The sequence below is a fragment of the Dromiciops gliroides genome, chromosome 3 (genome assembly GCF_019393635.1).
Source record: "Dromiciops gliroides isolate mDroGli1 chromosome 3, mDroGli1.pri, whole genome shotgun sequence".
Classification (NCBI taxonomy): domain Eukaryota; kingdom Metazoa; phylum Chordata; class Mammalia; order Microbiotheria; family Microbiotheriidae; genus Dromiciops; species Dromiciops gliroides.
The window spans coordinates 373,360,389-373,385,009 of NC_057863.1; the positions used below are offsets into that span (position 1 = coordinate 373,360,389).

A 24,621-nucleotide genomic window follows, 5' to 3' on the forward strand; every position below is an offset into this window, starting at 1 on the left:
TAAGTGACTTGCCCAGGGTCACACAGCTAGTAAGTGTCAAGTGTCTGAGGCCAGATTTGAACTCAGGTACTCCTGAATCCAGGGCTGGTGCTTTATCCACTGCGCCACCTAGCCGCCCCCCATCGATGTCTCTTAATGTTTAGAACTTCTTGAATTTCAACATAAGGAAGAAGTTTTTAAGATGAAGAGCTGTCTGGTAGAGGAATGAGCTGCCCCCAAAGGAAGAAAAGGCCATATGTCTAGGATGCTATAGAAAAATTACTTATTGAATAGGAAATTAGACTAGATCACTTCCAATGCTTGTCTTTTTCTACTAAACTATGATTCTGTGACTTGTTCTGTAGGAACTAATTTTCTTTATAGACCCAGTATCTTAGTCTCTTTGTTTATCCACTAAGAGTAAGTTAACTAAATTCTAGAAGCAGGTTTCTATTTGATAAATTGTCCTTTCAAGGAACTAAATAATGCTTGTTTCTCTGAAATCCCACAGAGTATAGCTTCCTCACCCAGTATACTAATTTAGTCCCCAAGAGAACTTTATTTACTTTGAGACTCAGATCTTACAGATTTTCCATGTTATGAAGTTCTTAGCACTGAATTCTTATTTCTATGTATTTAAAATGCAACACTAAAGAAAACTATAGAATATTAATAATTCATACCAACAACTGAGCAAATGAATGAGTCATTAAATTCAGTGGGTTACCAAAGATATGAACAAATAAGATAACTAAATCAACACACACATATGATATATATATATGTATGTATGTATATACACATATATACTATAGTTGGTGTTTGTGAAAGAATTTTTGTGAATCCAGCTGTGCATGTCTGACATCAAAGCTGGAGTTATACGTGTACATCAGAGCTCAGAATTTAGTCCTTACTACGTTTGATAGTCTGTAAGATTCTTAAAAGCATTAAAATCAAAGACATGATAAACTCCATGAGCTGAATTTAATGTCAGAGATTTTTTAATTTGAGGATTTTGAAGTTTGCTGAAAAAATAAATAAAAGGACTATTTTACTTTTCTTCTACAGAATAATAAATAATTCTTTTTTTACTAGGATGGTTGTATTAAGTATTTTTTAATAAATATGAAACTATGACAACTAAAATTTAACATTTGCTCCCCATTTTTTAAAATGGGGCTTTATGTACTTTATGTACTGTCAGGGACATAATTTCAAACAACTAAATCTTCAAAAAATGCAACTCCTGAGTTAAATCTTGAGATAAAATATTTCTGGGAAAGTATTCATATAAAAGAAATATTAGAAGTCATTCAGTCAACATCTACTTACACATCTGGGCTTACTATGTTCCAGAAACTGTGGTCGTTTTACTGATTGAGATAAAAATGTGTTTTAAATTAGCCTTTTGAACATAAAATTAGCCAACAATTAGTATTAATATTGCCAGTGTTAAGAGTTTTTGAGTCAATTAGGTAGTTTCTAACCTCCCATATAAAATTATGCCTTCTTTTCTCCTTTCTAGCATTATTTTCATACCAATTGAAAGGGAATTTTGCATTAAATTCTTGTCATTCAAAACAAAATAAAATAAAGGGTGTGTTTATTCACCATATCCACCAAGGAAAAACAATTCACTGCATGAAAACTAAGTTTGAAGACTTTGCAAAACCTAACTGCAGCTGTGCCCCACTTTAAGGAAACTGAATATGTCAAAGTGCCATACCACAAAGATCTTCCTTACCGATCAGTTTTTGTAAATAGTGAATTCCCATATCACTTCAAAGGATTCTACTGACAAGCATTTGTATTTAACTTTTCAGAAACAGTTATTGCATAACCCCCATTCCATTGGGGGTTAGCGCTAATTGTTAGAAATGTATTACCTTATTTTGAGCCAAAATTTTTGGCCCTATATCTTCCACCTTTTGGTCTTAGTTTTGCATTCTGAGACCAAACACTAGCAGTGTCTAGGTGACCACTTCGAGGCAATGTTGTTGAAAGAGATCTTAGTCAGAGATAGGTTGGATTAGCTATCCTCAATGGATAGCCTCTAACTCTGAAAATTTCATGAAGCAGAACAAAACTTCCACATGACAATCCTTCAAATATTTAAAATAGTGATCCTGTTTCCATTAAATCTTTTTTAAGGGATGGTGTGGTTTGAGTTAAATAAAAAAGAAATAAAGTTACTAAAAAGAAAAGTTATCTAAAAATAAAATACTTGTCAGGGCAAAGATAATATAAAGACTGGAGTACTGGAAATTGGAAAAAAGGTTGTTTTTACTCATGAAATTCATTTTTCTAAATTAAAGGCTGTACTGAAATAAAATCATCAGAAACCCAGGAGAATGTAGAACATCTTAGCATCTTTGTTAAACTGTGAAACAGCCATCACAGAAATATTTGGGGAATATTTTACTTCTTAAAAGTTCCTACACCTAGAAATTTTGCCCTCCTTAAGGGAATGATACACTAATAAATATTATACATGTATATACATATGTCAACATATTCATGTATATATGTACAATTATACATATTTACATATGTGTATATATGTACTATATAAATCTTTAATTTTTCAGTATGTAAACATGTGTATATGTGTGTGTGTGTGTGTGTATATATATATATATACACATTGTATATATTGGCAACTGTAAAACATACTGAAGATCAGAATTGTTTTGGAATTTCTGAAATTCATAAATGGAGATGGAATAATATTATACAATTTTGTATCATGTTATATACCATGAAAAGTTTAAAAATTTATGTAGGAGATGGAGATAAGCATGCATCAATGGCCTGGGACTTGGCTTAATTTAGACTGCAATGAAAACATATGGGCTATAATCAAAGCTAGACTTGGAAAAGTAGACTTTTGATCAAAGGCATTCTTAATAAGCAATGTGATATGTAGTTTCATCATGAAAATTTAACTATGTGTCAAAAATCTTGTAAACTCAATGCCAAATCCTGTAAAATAAATGGTAGTGCAAAGGAAAGATATAATGCATATTTACAGTTTTTAAAGATATAAAAAGTCAAAAGGTATAGGTATAGGTATATGTGTATATATATATATATATATATATATATATATATATATATATATATATATATATATATAATTTTACTTTGTTTTAAGTATTTCTCACAGTATCATAGATTTAAATGATACAGTATGACTCAATGAGGCAACAAAAGTCCCTGCTCTCACAGAGCTTACTTCCTAATGTTACATACAACTTTTGAAAACATAAATAAATACAGAAAAATTAGAGAAAGGACAAAGTGCTAACAATTAGGGTGATAGCTTGACCAGTGTCATATAGCTAGAAAAATTCAGATTCAGGCCTAATGATTCTAAAGTAATCACTTTTTTCACCACAAATAGTACAGTAGATTTAATAACGCCTTCCTTGTGGATATTATGTGTCTACTAATATGCCTAAGATTACAATAGCACCTCACTGCTGATTCATGTAAAGATTTTTTGGTCCTCTGAAGCCCTCAGCTCTTCTGAGGATTTGTGAACTGCTTTCTAAATATGTTACCACTATCTTGTACTCTTGCAGCTGATTTTTTTTTAAACAGATGACTTTACATTTGTTAGCTTCCAGTCTGGTATGATCTTTTTAGAACCCAATTCTGTCATCATTTATATTAGTAATCCCAGGGGGCAGCTAGGTGGATAGAGCACCAGCCCTGGATTCAGGAGGACCTGAGTTCAAATTCGACTTCAGACACTTTACACGTACTAGCTTTGTGACCCTGAGCAAGTCACTTATCCCTAATTGCCTCACCAAAAAAAAAAAAATTATTTATATATATATATATATATATGTATATATATATGTATATATATATATGTATATATATATGTATACACACACATATTAGTAATCCCTCTGAGCTTCCTGTCATCTGCAATTTTATAAGCATGCTATTTATGCTTTCATCCAAGTTATTTATTTAAAATTTAATAGATATTGGCCAAAGATAGGGAGACTTATGTCTCTCCACTAGATCTTTCATCTAGATTCAGAGCATTAGTGTTTAGAAGTACCTTAAAAATAATTTAGTCCAACACTATTGTTTTACAAATGAGGGAATGGAAGCCCAAGGGATTGATTGACTTGCCCAAATTAATCCAGGGCAGTAAGTAGCAAATCGGAATTTGAATCCAAGCCTTTGTTTCCCCTCATCCCCCTGCCCAATTCCAAATCTGTTGCTTGCATCAATGCATTAATCAGCACTTTTCAGGTCTAATCATTCATTCAAATAGTTCTTAAGCCCAACCAACTGTACTATCATTTAGCACATATTTTTGTCATTTTATCTGCAAGAATATCATGAGAAACTTTGTCATGCCTTGCTAAAAATCCACATATTCTATATATTCAGCATTGCCCTGATTTATTAGTCTAGTTACCCTGTCAAAAAAGAAATGAGGTTATTCTAGCATGATTTGCTCTTAATGAACCATGTTAGCTCATAGTTATCACCTCTTCCTTTCCTAAGAGTTCACAAACTGCCTCTTTAATAATCTCTTTAAGAATTTTATCAGGAATTGATGTTAAGCTCACTGACCTATAGTTCAAAATGTCTACCTTCAGCTTTTTGAAAATTCCAGTATTTTCCTGTCATGAGTACTATGACTCTTTCCTCAAAGAATTTGAACAGCTGCCTTAGCAATCATTTCCACAGATTCTCTCGCTCCTTATGATGCAGTTTGTCAGGGACTGGTAATCTAATGTAATTGAGAACATTTAGGAAGGGCATTTAGGTGTTCTCTTACCATTTCCTTCTTAATCTGGAGCTTCCATTCCCAAATTAAGAGTAATATTGGGAGCCCCGACCATGTTCAAGTAGATCAGTTACTTGATTTGTTTCTTGTCCCCAATATAGATTTTTTTTTCTTACAACCCTTTTCATTGCTTTAGCAGTTATTTTAAGCCCCTGCTTACTCTCCCTGATATTATTCATACAAAGACTTTCTACTTGTATCCATAGAATCATCAGTTATCTGTCCTCATTTATATTTTTTATAAGTATTCTTTTAAAATTTGAGTTGGTTACCTTGTATACATTCTGGTAAATGAAATTGTCATGAAAGAAAACCAAGAATTTATGACATGCTCAGCTAATATCAGACAGACTACAAGACTTCTACATTTCAAAGAACTGAATTTGTTGATTGCAACTATATTCTCTACCTTTCTTCCCAGGCTTTGTGATCTTTGTCAGAAACTTATCATCCACTTCCTCCAGCTGTCTTAGCAACTAAAATCAAGGGTTATCAACTGTGGCCACCAATCACTGTGGAGCCATGGAGTTATTGCAAGGGATTCACAAATCCACATACAAATCTCTAAATAAGAAAAGATTTCTTCTTTAGGGTGATTAAATAATATCCACCAATTGCAGTGTATGCAGTGCCTGACACATAGTAAGCACTTAATAAATGATTATTGAGTAAATTTTATTTTATTGCTTTTCAAATGTAGGTAGATGCTGTTGTGAGCAATAATGTACAGATTAAAAAAAACACTACTGAAAAGTGATTTTTTTGCCACGTATGTTTTCCATGTTACTAATGGCACAATTACTTTAATGTGTCTGCAATTGTTGTGGTTTTTTTTAATTTTCAAAAGAGGTCTTATGTAAAAAGTTTAAGAACCACTTATCCATAGTATGTTTTCACCTTAATGTCACACCTTTTTCACCACTTTCTCACCCATATTCTTTCCCATTCAAGTTCATGAATTTCCAAATAATTGTATATTTTATGAGGCAGCTAGGTGGCCTTGTGGATAGAGTGCTAAACCTCAAGAAAAGAAGGCTTGAGTTTAAATAAATACTGCCTCAGACATTTATTAGCTATGTGACTCTGAGCAAGTCAATTCACCTCCCACTGCCTCAGTTTCCTTTTGTGTAAAATGTCAATCACAGTACTCTAACTGTTGACTAGATAAACTGAAATATTTTTGAAGTGTCTTAAAATTTTTAAAGTACTATATAAATATCTATTCTGATAATGATGAGTAAATACAATACAACTCTATGCCTCCATTCATCGAATTTCCTTTTGAACATGGGTCTATTCCATTTCTAAATACCAATTCTGAGTCAAATAATAACATCAGTGAGAACTGTGAGATCATATTTACACTGGTTGGTTATGTTTATTATCCTTCTTATCTTTCCCTTCCTCTTCATAGCCAAGCTTCTTGAAAAGGTTGTCTAATGTTTCCATTTTTAAATTCTCTTCCTAACCCTTTGATATCTGATCTCAGTACCCACTACTCTATAGAAATGGTTCTCAAAAGTCAACAATAGCTACCCAAACCCAGAATTCAGGTCTAATTATTCAAATAGTTCTTAAACCTCAACTCTGCTATCATTTAGCCCATATTTTTGGTCATTTATTTTTGGTCATTTGGTCTGCAAGAATATAATGGGAGTCTTTTGTCTTGCTAAATATACATGTATTCTGTATCTCCATGTTTTATGACTTTTCTGAAATCCTTATCCTCATTGACTTTTTAGTGGAATTTGAGACTGTTGACCATTTTCTCCTTTGGGATGCTTTGTTGACCATATCTGATTCTCCTACCTCTCTAACCACTATTGTGGCCAGCATTAGTTGCTACTCCTCTTCCTGTTTCTTTAAGGTTTTGTTCTAGGTAATTCAGTCTTTATAATCTCTCTCCCTTGGCAATCTCTTGTGTGTGTGTGGGGGGGCAGTTGGGGTTAAGTGACTTGCCCAGGGTCACACAGCTAGTAAGTGTCAAGTGTCTGAGGCTAGATTTGAACTCAGGTCCTCCTGAATTCAGGGCCAGTACTCTATCCACTGTGCTACCTAGCTGCCCCTCTCTTGGCAATCTCAATCACTCACAATAGCTTCGACTTTCACCTCTATGACTATCACTCCCAAATCTACATACCTATCCTCTCTCAGGAGGCGATATACAGGATTCACTCCATATAGGACATAGGCCACAGCTCCATATGTATATGTCACCCACAACTCAAATTTATTCTACATGAAACTAAATTTGTCTTAATCCTTCCATCATCCTTCCAGTCACCTAGGTTATCATCTTTGAATCCTCATTTTGTCTCATCCAATATCCATATATCTATTCTACTTCCAAGTTTCTCAAATCTGTCCCCTTCTCTCTGCTCACAAAGCTACTGCCCGAGTACAGGCCCTTATCATCTCTCACCTGGATTATTGCAACATCCTCCTAGTTGACTTTACTGCCTCAAATCTCTCCTCACTCCAAACCATCCTCTATATGATTACCAAGGTGATTTTCCTAAAGTATCCATCTGAGCCCATCATTCCCCTACTCAATAAATTCTCTACTGCCTCTAGGATCAAATAATATTTCATCATTATATCATCCTTTTTGAATTGCTATTTTTGTTTAACTTTTATAATATACACATTTATTAGTATAGTAGCAATGCATAGTTATAAGCAACTTATATATATATATATATATATACATATATATATATATATATATATATATATATATATATATATATATATTGGGTATATATGCTCAGAAATGTTTTTTCTGATAGAATATGTGAACAAAGAAAAGGTTGGAGACTTACCGATTTAGACTATTGCCAGACCCTCCCTAATAATTCTTTTAGCCTCCACTCTCTCCCCATTCTAATCCATCCTTTTCCCAGCTTGACATACATTATTTTCTTATGCAATGCATAAATCTGGTCATTTCAGTTTTCTTCTCAAAACTCCATTGGCTTCCTACTATTTGCTAAACATCGAACATAATTTCTAATATTCAGTGTCTTCCATAATCTGGCATCATCCTTTGTTTCCACACCTATTTCATTCTACCTACCTTCACATACGCTAGCTACATTCCTGCCAAGCTAGACTAATCACCGTCTTCCATAGAGCTACCATACTTGCCACTCTCGACGTCTTTTCTTATTCTTTTCCCCATGCTTGGATTGCCCCATCATAAGCATACACATCAAAATGCAAATATTGACAGATAACACGCATATGTACATGTACATATAGACACAGACACAAACACACATACTCCTGCAATATTCAACCACCACCTTTCCCAGGAAAGTATATTCCTATCCATTCTTTAAAGCCCAACTCAATTGCTACCCCTGACAATAAGCCTTCTCTAATCCCCGTCAGTAATTACCTTAGGTCTCACACAAGAGTTTGCTTTTCAGTTTATAGGGATTTTATGTACATTATTTGTATATGTTTCATATCATCGTACTATGCTTTAAGTTCAATGAAGGCAGGAAATACATCTTAAATTTATTTCAACTACCAACATAGTCCTTTGCACATGGTAGGTATTAATTTGTATGTATTTAATTGAATTTTGTATGCCGGGCTGGGAATCTAACTATAGTTTTCTTGGAGAAATGTACTCTGTTTCAAATAGGAGCCTTCCAAATTATATTTTGGAACCCAGCCCATTCATGACTTGATGACTTCCTGGATTACCTTCTAAATAAGCTTCCTCTGTTAAAATATATATATGATGACATAGGAAGATCATGCTTACTAAGTTATAAAAAACAAGTTATATTTAGATGCTAATATTAAATCAGCACTGTTCTTGAAAACATTCATCTTCAATGTAATTCTGCCAGCCCTCTCTTTTGTTACCTATCTGCTTTAGTTTATAGGAAAAAATAAAGCACATCATAAAGTCACTACTCCAAGAACTGGTTGATTCCATTAAACTTATTCAAGTAGAATTTTCCACAAAAAAAAACCCTAATATTTATATTCTCTACAATATGCATTTTGCAAAAAAAAAAAAGTAATCACATATTAACTTGATTAAGTCTTAGGTTTCTGGTTCAAGAATTTACCTAATCTTATTTATCCTTGCTATTTACATACCTTTGCAAATAAAGACTTAGCTGATGTAGGAGAAGCTTATTATTTCTGAAAGCTTAGTTTCTACTGTTTGATAGGGAAAATAATACAATAATAAGGATTCAGATATTCAGCCAACCCAAAGGTTTTGAGTTGATGAGCAAGATTACTAGCCTGCTATTTAATATTGATATTTTAATGGCATTCTGAGTCAATTTGTTAATTTTTTTTTTCGTTAGGCAACAAGATTAATTTGGTGGTAGCTATATAATAAAGATGATATCTTAGCATTTCCTCGGTGGACTTTTTCCGATTCTAATCAAGTGTTATCAGAATTTTACTTAGAGTTAATTAGGCTGATTGCTTTGTGAACGAGACTTTTAATGCTGTTCAAGGACTATATTCAGTTTTAATGTATTCATCATGGTGCCAACTAATAACCATTCTAATTTATCTTCCCTTTTATAGTGGCTAGCTCCTAATAATCCCACTACCCACTTACCAGGTAGGCAAATAGCCATAACATTATAGGAACCTATCAATGAATAGGCTTATCCTCTGACAGGGAGTTAAACATATGGAGTGGTGCTTATGCTCATTATACCAAGCAAACATGTTTCCAATAATTCTAAGGTTCTGATAAGTGAGAAGATTTGATTTTCATTTGGAAAATAACATCTGAATACAGTTAAGGCTTAAGCTGTGCAAATTCAAAAGATCCCATTTGATGGAAGTGGGGCTCTCTGTACAACTCTAGCATCCTAATGCATTTGGTCTCTCTCTGAGTGAAAAGATGAAGGTCTTTTTATTTTTATCAGGAAACAACTCTTCTCACTTCTGGAAAAATGAAAGTATGGGATATAATAAGACTTCTTTGAATACAACAATAATATAACAATTATGTGTCTGAGCTATTGTGCCAGTTGCTGGAGATATAGAAACCTAAAGTTTACTATTGACATGTTTCACAAGTAATTGTACTACAAATCAGAATGTAGTAGGTAAGGGAGAAGTCAGAGAAAGGTCAGTAAGTATAATAGAGATAATAAGGTACCATTAGCAAAAATTTGAGATTTTGAAGGTACATCAAAGGTCGTCTTATACAACTTATATACAACAATAATCCCCACTATAAAATACTTTACATATAGTTATCCAGAATCTGTTTGAAGACCTCTGAGGAAAAGGCACTCATCACTTCTAGAGACAATTGAGGGCATCTTTAATTGCTAGAAAATATGCCCTCTCAGTAAAGGTCTCCCTATAAAATCCAGATGACCACCTGTCAAACAAGCTGTAAAGGTAATTATTATTTACACATGGATTGATCCCTGAAGTCCCTTCTAACTCTCAAATTCTATCATTCTGTGTTTCTTTGAAAGAGGTATGAAGGAGGATTAAGGAGGGGAATGTATGTATGTATGCATAAATGTGTGTGTATTAGAAAGAGAATGGAATGGGGAATCAGAGGACCTAAGTTGGAAGCTTGACTCTCCCACTTATTACTTATATGATCTTGGACAAGTCATTTAATTTCTCTGGTTCTTCCTTTTCTCATCTATAAAGTATGGGATTGAATCATGAAATAATCTCTCAGATGCTTTCTATCCCCATATCTCAAGTCCTATCAGTGTAAGAAAATAGACTAGAAAGTTTAGAATCAGTTTGTAAAGAATACTCAATGTCAAGATAAGGAGTTTAATACTTTATTTTATAAACAATAGGGAGCCATTGATAGAGTGATATGTTCATGGTGATGCATTCATCAAACATTTCACCAAACATACATTACTCTGTATCTCCCTTTCTAAAGCACACGTTGGCTATGGAGAGCTTCCTTCCCTCATTTAGAGGTTTTTAAGTGGCAAACTGTCACTATTCTCTGTTTTTCTCTTTTGTTCTTTACTCTGAATTTGTTCGACATGTTTTGTTTTGTTTTGTTTTGCAGGGCAATTCGGGTTAAGTGACGCCTAGGGTCACACAGCTAGTAAGTGTCAAGTGTCTGGTCCTCCTGAATCCAGGGCTGGTGCTTTATTCACTGCACCACCTGGCTGCCCCTTGACATGCTTTTAGCAGGAATGTCTGCCTTATGAGCTTCAGGGCTTCAGATATATTGTCATGAGATCTTATGGGTCTTGCTTACTTTCCAGTTGCATGTATATCTCAGTCAATCAATAAACGTTTATTAAAAACATGCTACGTACCAAACACTGTGGATACAAAATGAGGCAAAAGACAGTGCCTGCTCTCAAAGAGCTCACAGTCTAATGGGGTGTGTGTGGGTGTGTGTATAACAAGCAAACACATGCATACAATCAAGCTATGTACAGGATAAATGGAAAATAATTAACAGAGGGAGGAAGGCACTAGAACGAAGAAGGGATTGGAATTATTGACTTCACCCTGGATCTGCTGAAAGATTCAGCAGAGTCTGCACCTAACCACATTCTTCATTTTCGGAGCGTTCATCCTGGACCTTCACTTTAGCCATCCTCAGTTTCTTAGGTTGTGACATTTCCCATGTATGTTTAGTAGTGCAGCTGCGACACTTTCTTTGTGTATCTTCTTTTTGTCATTAATGATGGTTTTGAACTCTAAACTCTTCCCATCTTACATCTCAAATACTTTCTTACACATATGGAGTATAATGGGAAGAATAGTGGTTCTGGAGTCAGAAAACCTGGTTCCAATAACAGCTCTGCTTTTTACTCCCTCTGTGGCCTTGGACACATCACTTCATCTCTCTATAACTCTGTTTTCTCATATATAAAATGGGGCAGTTGCACAGTTATGGTCCCTTCTAGCTTTAAGTCTCATCATAATGTGGTGACACATAACCGATTTCCTGCCCTTAATGGCTAAATAGATTTTGGCTGTTTACTAAGTGAAAATATTATCCTTGGGGGGAGGGGGGGCAATGAGGGTTAAGTGACTTGCCCAGGGTCACACAGCTTGTAAGTGTCAAGTGTCTGAGGCTGGATTTGAAGTCAGGTTTTCCTGAATCCAGGGCCGGTGCTTTATCCACTGTATCACCTAGCTGCCCTGGAGAATATTCTCTTTTACACAAGTACTTTCTTTAACCAGAAATCAGGAGCAGGGAAAGGAATGTTCCTGCTCCTCCTTGCTGCCTAATAACTGTCTTTCTCATTTATTTTAACTGAGTGCATAGTTTGAAGGTAAGGGTAGGGAGGGATAATTAGGGTTCATTAAAACCTTTTTAGGTCTCTAATATGGATAAGAAGAGCCACTATTTCTAAATGCAAAATTCATTATGAATCCAAACCATATTTGTATTGTACATGTGCTTATAGACACATGTACATATGTATTCCATACCCTATAACATATACATTGACACATTAACATATGCACCTTCATACATGAACACATATATGAGTCCATGTGTTGTACTTTTCATGTCTCAATATCTCTCAAGTTATATTGAAAACATTCCTTTTATCATGACATTGTAAGTTAGGTGATCTTGTGCCCTGGCTGGTAGTCTTCTCAGCCTTCAGCTGGGATTCCTGTGCAGTCATTTATAGACTATAATCTTCTTCTCTCCATAGGCACAGTCAGCTTTTGATCAGTTGGGAATCAGAGGCCAGGAATCACACTGAACAGTGACTGCTGGTTTAAAGGCTTCGCTAGACCTTTGTGGAGCTAGATTCTCATTAACCTACTGGAGGCCTTGGTAACATCCAGCTAGTTATTTTAAAACATTTTTGCTTCATTTACTGATTCAGGTTATACCATGATTATAGAATAACCTTTATTAGGGCAATACCAGTCAGTCTGCTTAGTTAAACCATAGCTAGTCATTCAGGAAGAGAAAATGCCTAGATGGGGTTTCTCCAAGGGCCAAGTAGAATATTTGAATTTTATAAACAGCAGAACATATGTGATAAATACATGCTTAGACACATCTAGGTGGTATAGTGAATAGAGCACTGGACCTAAAGTAAGGAAGACCCGAGTTCTGATCCTTCCTTAGACACTTACTAGCTTTGTGACCCTGAGTAGGTCACTTAATCTGTTTGCATCAATTTCCTCAACTGTAAATTGAGGATAATAGCAACACTTACCTCACAGGGTTTTCATGAGGATGAAATGAGAAATTATTTGTAAAGTGCTTAGTATAGTACTTGTTGTAAAGTAGGTGCCATATAAATGCTTATTTGTTTACCTTCCTTTCTATGGCAAAACCCATTCTATTTTATCCATGCCATACAAGGGCAGGTATATTTGAGTTAAAATACAAGTCAAGATTATTCACTCTCAGCTCCAAATTTTACTAGAAAACCTTGAGATGTCTAATATCTAGACAAAGAATGACACTTATTTCTGTACCACAGAACTCTATTCTTGCTTAAAATCTAGCACACAGAACAATTTTCAAACCACAAGGAAATATGGTCAACCCAAGTCAATAGGCTCCACTGAAAGAGATGTTTTCATGGGGAAAGGAAACTGATGATCAGGATTATTAAGAATAGGGCTTGCTATGAACTGGTGTTTAGAAAAACTGAAATCCTTTGGGGTCATTGAGGATCCAAGGGAGGGAAGTATTTAGGGTAAATAGATTAGCCAGAGGGTGATATTGGAGTTGGGGTTTGGATAGGAATTTTGGTAAATAAAACACTGGAATTAAACCATGACTCACGATTTCTCCCACCTACAATCACTGAAAGTAAATGGTATTCATTGGCATGCATCAGTCTGGGACTATACTGAACTTCTAAGGATCATTTCAATGCCCTGCTGGGAAATGAAATGTCCCAAGAACTCTTCCTATACTAAAAGGAATGTTTTCTTAGTGTCTTTGGATGTGGTTAAGAATGGAACATCCATGAATAGGATATGCATCAGTCACAAAAGTAAATCTGGATATCATAAGTAGATTACTTAATGGCTCCTAAGATTTCAAAAGATGTGATTTGTAACACATTGGACAATGGAAAGTACAATGAAGAACTCAAATGGTATGAGTGGACTTGAAAAGACTACCACATACAGACAAGATAGTCAAAATTGTATTGCCCCACACCAGTGAAGCTTAATAAATGCTATGGCCTTTAGGAATTGAGCTATTAGGAATCAAAGGAAATTTTGATTAAGGGTAGGGAATAAAATTATGGAAAGTAGTCAATATATTATTACATTTCTCACCCTCTTCATTTTTTTTTGGTGGAGCAATGAGGGTTAAGTGACTTGCCCAGGATTACACAGCTAGTAAGTGTCAAGTGTTTGAGGCTGGATTTGAACTCACGTCCTCCTGAATCCAAAGCCAGTGCTTTATCCACTGCACCACCTAGCTGCTCCATCCTCTTCATTTTTACAAAGAATCAGAGAACCTAATGAGAAATTGTGACTTAGATGAATAAATCCTTCAAATTTTTGTCAAGGAAATCATAGTGATGCTTTCTCCTAACTTCAAACAGAGAGTATATGCATCCTACCAGAATATGTTTGCTAGGTAATGTATTGATTGCGTAGTGCTAAGGATAATATAGCTGAGAAAATGTTCATTTCAGTATCTGAAAAACATCATGGAAGTTCTCACATTTTTGGGAAAGGTCCAGACTATTTTCTCTTGGAGTGGTGCTTTCTACCACCTTCATTGATCCCTAAATGGGCCTTTGGTGTGGAAAAAAGTGTAGTGTTATGAATTAACATTTGTCTCGGAATCAGAAAACTTTAATTCAAGACCCAGTTATGACACTGACTAGTTGTGGAGAACTGGACAAATCAGTTGACTTCTCTGTGTCCCTGTATCCTCATCTATACATGAGAATAATAAAACAACATTATTTACATGATATGGCTTGTGGGAGGAAAACTGCTTTAGAGATTTTATAGAGAGATATAAATATTAGCTGTTATTATTGCTGTCATCACTGTTATTATTATTATCATCATCATCATCATCCCTGGAGAAATTGTTTTCATCTCAGAGCACTACTTGTTCCTATCACAATCACCAGATAAGTAAGACTAGAAGGGTAAGAAGTGAATGGGCCATATCAATGTAATTCTCCCCTCCCTGCCTGCCTATGTCTTTCACTACCATACAGTTTTCATAGGTGACAACCAGAGGCAAGGAGCCAGTAATTCAATTTGGTTGATAGGATTATAGAATAATAGATTTAAAGACAGAAGAAACCTTAGAGGTCATCAAGTCCAATACCATGTTTAGATGAGGAAACTGAGGCACACATAGAGGTTGTAATTTGACTAATAAGTGTCTGAGGAAGGATTTGAACTGAGATATTCCTGAACATAAGCCTAGTACACTGTCCACTATTATCATGCTCTCTTAATTCAGTTCTATTTAATTCAAGCCAAGTAAAGTCAATAAGCATTTATTAAGCACTTTCTGGGTCCAGAGCACTGTACAATATGGTGAGACAAAGACAAAGTTTAGATAAAATATGGTACCAACCATCATAGTTTTTAGTCAAGTAAGGGAATATGACACATTTATGAATAATGATAATACAAAAAATACTACATGATATGTTATAAAAAACATAAACAAAATGGGATGCAACATCTTGATTACTGCTGGGGTAATGAATAAAATTTACCAAGAAAATATCTTACATTTGAGTTGGGCTTTAAGAGGTCAGGTAGGAATTTGAAAGATAGAAAAGAGAGAGAATTTCAGGTACAAGAAGGAATACCACGAGTAAAGACATGGAAATAGGAAAGTTCAAGATTTATATACTGGCATGGTGAGCTGTTTAAAGTACATAGAGGAGAATAGTATGAGATAAATATGGAAAGGTGAGATAGGTGCCACATGGTATAGGTACAGATAAAATAATTTATACTTTTCTCAATATGCAATATGGAGCCACTAAAGATCTTCTGAGAAAGGATGTGACATGATCAGACTTACACATAAATACATAAGTAGGCTAGCAGTGTCATGGAGGATGAAATGGGAGGAAGAAAAAATAGATCCAGGAAGATCCATTAGGAGGCTATTGCAGTAGTCCATTTGGAAAAATATATAGTGGTAATAGGTGGTGGTGGTGGTGGTAGTAGTAGTAGTAGTAATGGTAGCAGCAGTACCAGTAGTAGCAGTAATAGCATTTACATAACACTTAAAAGTCTGCAAAGCACTTTAAAAATATCTCATTTGATACAATAACCCTATGAGGTAGGTACTAAAGTTATTCCCATTTTATAGATAAACATTGAAGTGAGAGAAGTGACTTGCCCATAGTCACAAAGCTAGTAAATGTCTGAGGTCATTTGAATTCAGGTCTTCTTGACTCTAGGTCTAGCAATCTATGATAAGGATTAAAATAGTAGGAATAGAGATTGGGGCAGACATGAAATATTATTTTTGAGGAAGATAAGATTTGGCAATCAATTGTAAAGTTTAGAAACACTGACTTAGAACTGGAAGGGATTCTAGAGGTTATCCAGTTCAACCATTTCATTTTTTACATGAAGAACAAGAAGTCAGGTAACTTGACCAAGTTCATGTATGTATAGGATCATAGATCTAGAGCTAGCAGGAGCTCAAAAAGCATTTAGTCCAATTCCTTCATTTTATATATGTGGAAACTGAGGTCCATGAAGGTTAAGTGATGGGCCTAGGTCACTATATCACATAAGGGCACAGTTGAAATTTGAACCCAGATTATTTGTCTCCAAATCCATTTTTTCCCCCATTATATCATGGTGAGAGCAGAAACAAAGAGTCCCAACATAAGAGCCTTCATAAACAATAATGTTGTTTATAGGAACAGTAAAATCAAGAGGAAGAAAAGGTTTAGAGGGGAAAATAATGAACTTATTTTTGATGTGGTGCTTTTGTAAAGCTGGGAGCTGTTGTTTTTTGTACATGTGGGGAGTAGCGGTATTATTGGAATACAGTTGTAGACTAGCTGCTGTGGAGAATAAGTGAGTCATTAGCATCAAAGAGTAGAAGGATTGTCAGACTGATATAGATATAGCTTAGGTTACATTTCAAAGATTTGCAATGGGGAAAATCAACTCAAGTTCATGTCTTTCTGGTGAAACTTAGCAGGTGTGAAGATGTAGTTTCCTGTTGTCTTTGCTTCTCTAACACTTACCTCGGTACTTACTCATAGTCACTTAAAAATGTTTGTTGAGGGGCGGCTAGGTGGCGCAGTGGATAAAGCACTGGCCTTGGATTCAGGAGGACCTGAGTTCAAATCCAGCCTCAGACACTTGACACTTACTAGCTGTGTGACCCTGGGCAAGTCACTTAACCCTCATTGCCTCGCCCAAAAAAAAAAAATGTTTGTTGAGTTGAAATATTGAGAAATTGGCTGTCACAGGTTATCAGAAATGAAGATAAAAATATTAGAAATGGAAACCAAAGAGGAATTCTAGGGCTAGTTCAACATTAAAGTGAAAGATGAAGCCAATTAAGCTGGGTATGGAGATAAATTAAACTAGATTGAAGGAGATGGACTGGGAGAATAGGGTGTGGTACCATGATAAGAATTGTTGTTCACTTGTTTTCAGTCAAATCCAACTCTTCGTGACCCCATTTGGGGTTCTCTTGGCAAAGATGCTAGAGTAGTCTGCCATTTCCTTCTCCAGCTCATTTTATAGAAGAGGAAACTGAGGCAAAAAGAGTTATGTGACTTGCTCAGGGTCATGCAGCTAGTAAGTATCTGAGGTCAGATTTGAACTCAGTGACATGAGTTGTCCTGACTCCAGGCCAAGTACTTTATTCACTGCACCACAGATAAAGTTCAGAAATAAGATGTGTGGAAAAATAAGATATTGTGGTATGAACATAAAAGTATAAAGTTCAGTTTGTTGAAGGTCCTATAGTTCTGTGAGATAAGTTCATGAGATGTTGAACTTTGAGGTATGACAATGCCAGTGCATGACTGCAGTGAGATGAAGAAGTTCAAATGCTTTATCTGTTGCTGACTGAGCCTTCCTTCACCCTGACAGGTATACCAGTATCTTTTGCAAAGTTTTGGTCCATAAAGTTTCTCATAAAACTTATTACCATGACATGAATTTGTATTTATTGGCTAAATCCAGTGTAGCTGAATGGAACAAAGTAGTTTCAGCCTTCAGACTGAGATTGGTATTAGCATAGTATGTTAATGTATCAAACTAAGAGATTGGTTGTTCCTGTCATCTCCAGTCAACCAGAATTGGTCAGGGAAAGGTCAATCAAAGGCATTCAGGGGTTGCTGTTATTTGGGAAGGCACCTGAGAGTTCAGAGGACAGTGAGATAGATGGTCAGAAAAGGCTTCATGCAAAAGACTTATATTTGATCTGTACCTTGAGATACTGATAGATTTTTTGAGTGGCAAAGATATCATTCCAGGGATAGGTAAAAATCTAAGAGTATAGTTTATGTTCAGGGAAATGATAAAAGCCTGGAATAGGTTTGGCTTTTATTTGTTAGGCAATAAGAAGCTATTGAAGATTGAAGCAGGAAAGTCATATCATCAGAACTGTATTTTAGAAAGATCTGATAGCCAGGTGTAGTATAAATTGGAGAGTGGAGAGAGGGAAGAGACTATTAAGGAAACATTGGATCAGGTGAAAGGGAATTAGGATCTGAATTAGGATTATGGAAGTGAGATGCCTGGATAAGAACAAGCAAAGATGGAGGAAGGGATTTAGAATAGGAGCTACATTCACTTTCAGACAGATTTCTAGCCAAAATTTTAAAACCCTTTGACCTGCTATTTATCAATCAACTAACTGGGCTATCATTGGCCAATGTATCAACCTCTCAGTGCTCCCAGACAATTCTCTAAAACTAGGTTATAGACAAGGTGGCGATACTCATAAGTGTAATATGAAGTCCATACTCAGAGTTCCCTATACTAAACAAATCACTAAGATCTCTTTCCTGCCTCCCCTATTACAATAAAAACAATGTAAATCTATTAGAAAGAATATTTATAAATTGAGACTGATTTTAAGAATAGCTCAAAGATTATACACATATATATACATATATATATATATATATATATATATATATATATTTACATCCCCATGAAGAAGATACAATTAGATTATAAACTAAGTAGCTTTCCTAGGTCCTATATGGCATATTTGACTTTGAGCTAACCTAATTTCAAATGAGATTCTTAGTAACCAGTGGATTCTCTCTTACTGGAGGTCTTCAAGCAAAGGCATAATGATCTTTTCTCACTTGTCAAGTAGGTATAGGAGAGATTCTTAACAGATCAGTTGCATTGGGGGAACCCTCTGAGGTCCCTTCCAACTTTTAAGATTCTGTGAGAGCACACAACCTAACAGTTCAAACATGAGGTTGAAAAGAAAAGATGGGAATCAAGAAGTGTCAAGTCACTGATCTGAAGAGGGAGTGAGAGAAATGAAAAAGTAGTTGGGACACTTACAAAGAAAAGGAAAGAAATATGGGGAAAAGGAACAGATAGGGAAAGGGAAAGAGATGAGGTCACAGGTAAGGAGAGAGGGAAAGAAGGAGACACGAACACGTGCATGTGCGTGCGCGCACACACACACACACACAATTGAGGTTCTGTCAGAAGCCTGGAAGGAAGCCAGATCTGGAGAAGTACTGTCTTTGTATTCAGTATAGTCTTCCAATGCTGTCCAATTTTGTCAAGCCATGATTTATAGCCAAAGAAAAAAAATTACCTGTCCTTTGCTAGTTTATCTATAGACTTCTCAGTTCCTCCTCAGGGTTAAAGGGAGCGAGGAGGAAATGCATTTTCTGTAATCCAAACTGGGAAAAGTGAATGGAATGATATGAAGAATGCAAGTGAAAAGGTTAACCTTGTTATGAAAGAGAGATACTTCGTCCTTCTGAAACAGGAGGGAAAGAGTCAGGAAGAGAAATACAGAGAATCTTTTATATGGAGAGGGAGAAGCTGATCTTCTCATTAAAGTAGGGAGAGAATTAAGACTTTGGCTCATGGGCTTGAAATGGAGAAGACAGTATTCTCTTGATAGAGCTTCTCTTTTCTTTAGTATTCAGACAATGACTTAGATTGGGGCCAGTGGGTTTAGGTGAGCTCATCCCAAATAGGATACATAATGCTTTCTGAATTTGTTTCATCACAACATGATCATTATAATCAATGATTCCACATTTATTAAGCACCTGTTATGTGTCAGATACTGTGCTAGGTGCTGGGAACCCAAATACAACGAATAAAACAATTCCTACTCTTAATGACTTTATATTCTACCAGGGGAAACTAATATTAAGTACACATATAAGTATATGCAAAATTCTTAAACATATACTCGGAAAGTAATAATATAGTCTGAATTAGGGTGATTCGACACAATCATTGCATCTACAAATCAGTAGCCTTGATGCAAAGTAGGTTCTCAAAGATCCATTATCATTCATGGTGTGTGTGGCTATTGATAATATCCAATGTGAGACCTGAAATCCTTGAGTAAGCAATTCCTGGCAAATCTGCAGAACAAGGTCATCTATCCACTCCACTTTACATCTGCTGCTCTGCCTGGTTTCAACTTCACAGAAACCGAATGCTGCCACCACCACACCACCCACCCAAGATAAACTCATCACTTCTAATTTCATCACCATGCCGCTAACTCAAGCCTTGATTGACATCATCTTCCTCAGCCTCCTCTCCCCTCTGAATGGAGAGCTGGAGTGTGGAGAACTAAATACCTCCCAACACCTAACTTTATAGACTCTCTCTATAAAATTCAAAGTCTTATGAATTCAAAAGTCTTATAATTCAAAGTCTTACAAAATTTCAAAGTCTTCTCAATTCTGTACTTTCAACTCACTCAGAGCATCTGATGCTCTGCCTGGTTTTAACTCCCCCAGAACAAAATGCCCCTACTGCCAGGTACCCCTTGGTGTCCTGCCCACCTACCCCCATTTTCCTGCCTCCATTTTTGTGTTGTCTTCCCTCATTAGGTTGGAAGATCCTTGAGGGCAAGAATTGTCTTTCTTTTTATTATGGTATCCTTAGTGATTGATACTCCCAGGCATGCATCGCATGCTTAATAAATGTTTATTGGATTGAATTGGATCCTTACCCTGATTTTTCTTAAGAATCCCTTTAGAACCACATCTGATTTTTTAAAAATATATTTTATTGAGCCCCAGCCCTGGCCTGCCTCCCAGTGGGAGATACCCCATTCAAATACTTGCCAGCTAGGCACTGTCTCAGCTCAATCACTTATCTACCAGATCACAGCTTCTGAGCACAGCCTCACAGAGTCATTTGTGACCAAAACCATCTGCAAGGCAAGCATCCATGAAATGATGAGGCCCAAGCAAAAGCACCAGACCACCTGATCCAGTGCACAAAGGAGATGACCATGAGCATACCACAGCCGACCAATACGTTCCTAGAGCACGTGACCAACAGCAGCTGGGTGGTCATTTCCAAGGCCCTTGTTGCGACCCATTTCATGATGTACAGTAATGAGCATTTCATGCAGTACTTAGCATCACAAAATATTCTCTTCTATTCAAACAACTGCCTGCATAAACGCATTAAACAGGGTTGTGATACCACCACCTTCATCGGGCAATATAGCAGATATGTGAATGAGAAAGCCAAAGTTCTTTCACATAGACTGGTATCAGTTGACTTCACCAAAATAAAGAGAGGGCCTGATGGAGTCATGAGGAGTCCAGTTATTCAGAACAAGCTCAACATTCTGCTTGATTTCTATGCACATTTCAGTGAACTCACTAATGGTATCATTGGTTCAGCTTTCATGCACCTCATTAAGGATTCCATCAGTCTGTCTGTGGCCTACAATGAAGGGATTATTAGCCTGCTAGGAAAGTACTTTGATGTGAAGAAGAACCAGTGCAAAGAAGAGCTGAAGAGTTAAAAATAATTCCTGGGGGAAATGGCCAAATTGTTGGAGTTCCTGAAAGTTGCTGAGCAAGTTAGCATTGATCAGGCTGATATTCCAGATCTTACTCAGGCCCCAAGGAGACTGTTTGAAACACTAGAATAGCATGTGGCTTCCTTGGAAGGCTATAGGACAGAGAAGCTTTTGGAGCTTACAAAGCAAATGCCCTATTGAGTGCTGCGTCCACAATTGTAGGCACCAGGAAGGCCTTTGACAGAATGACAAAGAAGCAGAAGAAATGGATGTTGTATGAATAGCAGGCCAGACTGAAGGTCTTGAAGAAGTAACATTTAAAGGAAATTCCAGGGATCCTCAATTCTGCCTCTGTAGCTGAGTCTCTGGAGATTTTAGCATGAAAAAGCATGGCTGCCTCTCCTGCCTTTGACGTGTTTTGCCCCCATAATGCCCATAGACACCAGTTTGGCCAAGATCTCTGGTGATCTCTTTGGTCTTGAACCTTCCTTTATTTTGAACCCACAGAACACTACTAAACTAAACCAAACATGGGGAACAGGGTTTCCTCTGTCAGTTCTTCTGAGCTCTACCCCTTCAGAAGTTCCTATGGCTTTTGACTAAGTGTATGGAATAAAATCACTGACCTCTGAGTACAGAGTTGAAAATTATAACATCAGAGCACCACAAGCCTTAGCTTCTCAGGAGTACAAAGAAGTTTTTGCCAGGCCTCAGAGTGTGACAATCCTAGTGAATGACTTGGACTTCTCCCTTGCTAATTTCATGGGAAATTTCAACTTCAGGGTGAGTCCCCCCCCCCCCGCCCAAATCAGACATACTAAGAAGACACTGACCATGGGATGAATTGGCAGGTGAAGATGAGTACATCAACCACTTAGAATCCTACTGCCATCTCCCCTGTTCCACATATGAGCCACGTCATATAAATCTCCAAGGCAGGAGATGTGCTGATAACTCAACACTAGCCAAAAAAAAAAGACATTGGAACACTTAACATTTGGGTGATGCAGGGGTTAGAAATGGGATACTCTTTTCCAGTGTAATTTCTCTCTCTCTCTCTCTCTCTCTTTCTGTATATGTATATGTATGTGTGTGTGTATGTAAATTGCTATTTTGTTTTTATCACTTAAATTTCCTCTTGTATTCTTTTCCTTCCCCCAGAAGAGTCATTCCATATAACTAAAAAATTTTAGAAGAGGAAAAAAGACATCAACAACCATCAATATACAATAAAAAAATTCTAACAGTACATGAACTTTCCACCTCTGCAAAGAAGTGGGGAAGGGGTCTTCTGATATCTCTTCTCTGGGGACATGAATGTTCTTTATAATTTTATTATATTTTAAAAATAAAAATTTATTTCTATATTTTTGGTTTAACATGACCTTTATTTCTCTATTCATCCCACTCCCCCAGAGAACTATCATGTATAACAGAGATTTTTTCATAAAAGAGAGGAATAAAAGAAAAAATAGTAAAATTTATTAATATATTTTAATCTGAAAATATATACAATAGTCTATGCTTGTGGAAATCTAACCCTTGCAAAGAATGTGGAGAAGTATCTTCTCATATCTCTTCTTTCAGGTTGTGCTTGGTATTTGTAATTTTGCAAGATTAATTTTTAGTTTTTTGTAGCTGTCCTTTCCATTTATATTGTTGTAATCATTGTGTATATTGGATGTTTTGGGTTCTTTTTACCTGACTCTGCATTGGTCCATGTAAGTTATTCCATGATTCTCTCATCACTTCTTCAACACAGTAATATTCCATTACACTCAGGTAAAACAATTCGTTTTTCCATTCTCCAATCAAAGGGCACCTACTTTATTTCCAGTTCTTTGCTACCACAAAAAGAGTTCCTATAATTATTTTAGCGCCTATGGAGCCTTTTGGTTTTTGTCTGTTACTTCCTTGAGATTTACATGCCTAGTAGTAGAATTTCTGGGTCAAATGATATAAACATTTTAGTCACTTTATTTGCATATTTCCAAAATGTTTTCCAAAAATGTTTATGCTAATTCACAAATTCACCAACATTGCATCAGTTTCACACCCAATTTTTAACTTTGATCTTGGATATCTACTCTCTCCTTTTATTATGTTAGAACTCCACTGGCTTTGATTCTGGCTCTCCCTTTGGACAGTATATATGTCCCAGTTTATCCAGTTTAAAACTTCCTGTTTCTGGCCTTGGACCATCCTTCCTGCCCTGACAGTTTCCTTGCTTCCCTAATAATACCCCTTCCTGGAGGCCCTGAATTACATTGTTTATTCTGACTCCACTGGCAGAGGCCATAGTCCAGAGGCAGAATGTCTCTGCATTACAGAAATAAAAGAAGTGGATTTGGCTAGAAAATACTATCCTAGAGAGATAGAAAGCCAGGTTGCCAGTTCGGGGTATAACTAGGCATCCTTCCATCCATTTAACAAGTATTTATTGAACTCCTTTTATATACAAGTTAGTAGGCTAGGTTACAGGCATACAAAAATAAGAGACACAGTTCCTCTTCTCCCAGAATTTGTAATATACTAAGGGAGATTAAGCATATGAATACATAAACATAATATAAACCAGTACATGATAAATGCATAAAAAAGATGGAAACAATTAAATCTAAACAAATATGAAGACTTTCTAGAAGGAAGAGATTATTAGTGGTTAGAGGATGAGAACTATTAATGGAAAAGGTATGCATTTGAGCTATGTCTTCAGGAAAATTAGGATTCATAACACAGGAATGTGTTGGGAAAGGGAAATGGATTACAGATAAAGGGCATGGGATGAACAAGTAAATGAAGGTGGGAAAGTATGAGAATACATTTGGGAAGGCTAAATAGTCTAGTCTGTCTGAAGTGATGAGAATGGAAAAGTGAATCATAGGAG

General features: G+C 36.1%; 1 protein-coding gene across 1 annotated transcript in view; it reads left to right on the plus strand.

The window, feature by feature from the left end:
• The window catches only part of NXPH2 (neurexophilin 2), a 147,671-nt gene that overhangs the window by 12,619 nt on the left and 110,431 nt on the right, over positions 1-24,621 (plus strand). The gene's annotated exons all lie outside the window — the stretch shown is intronic.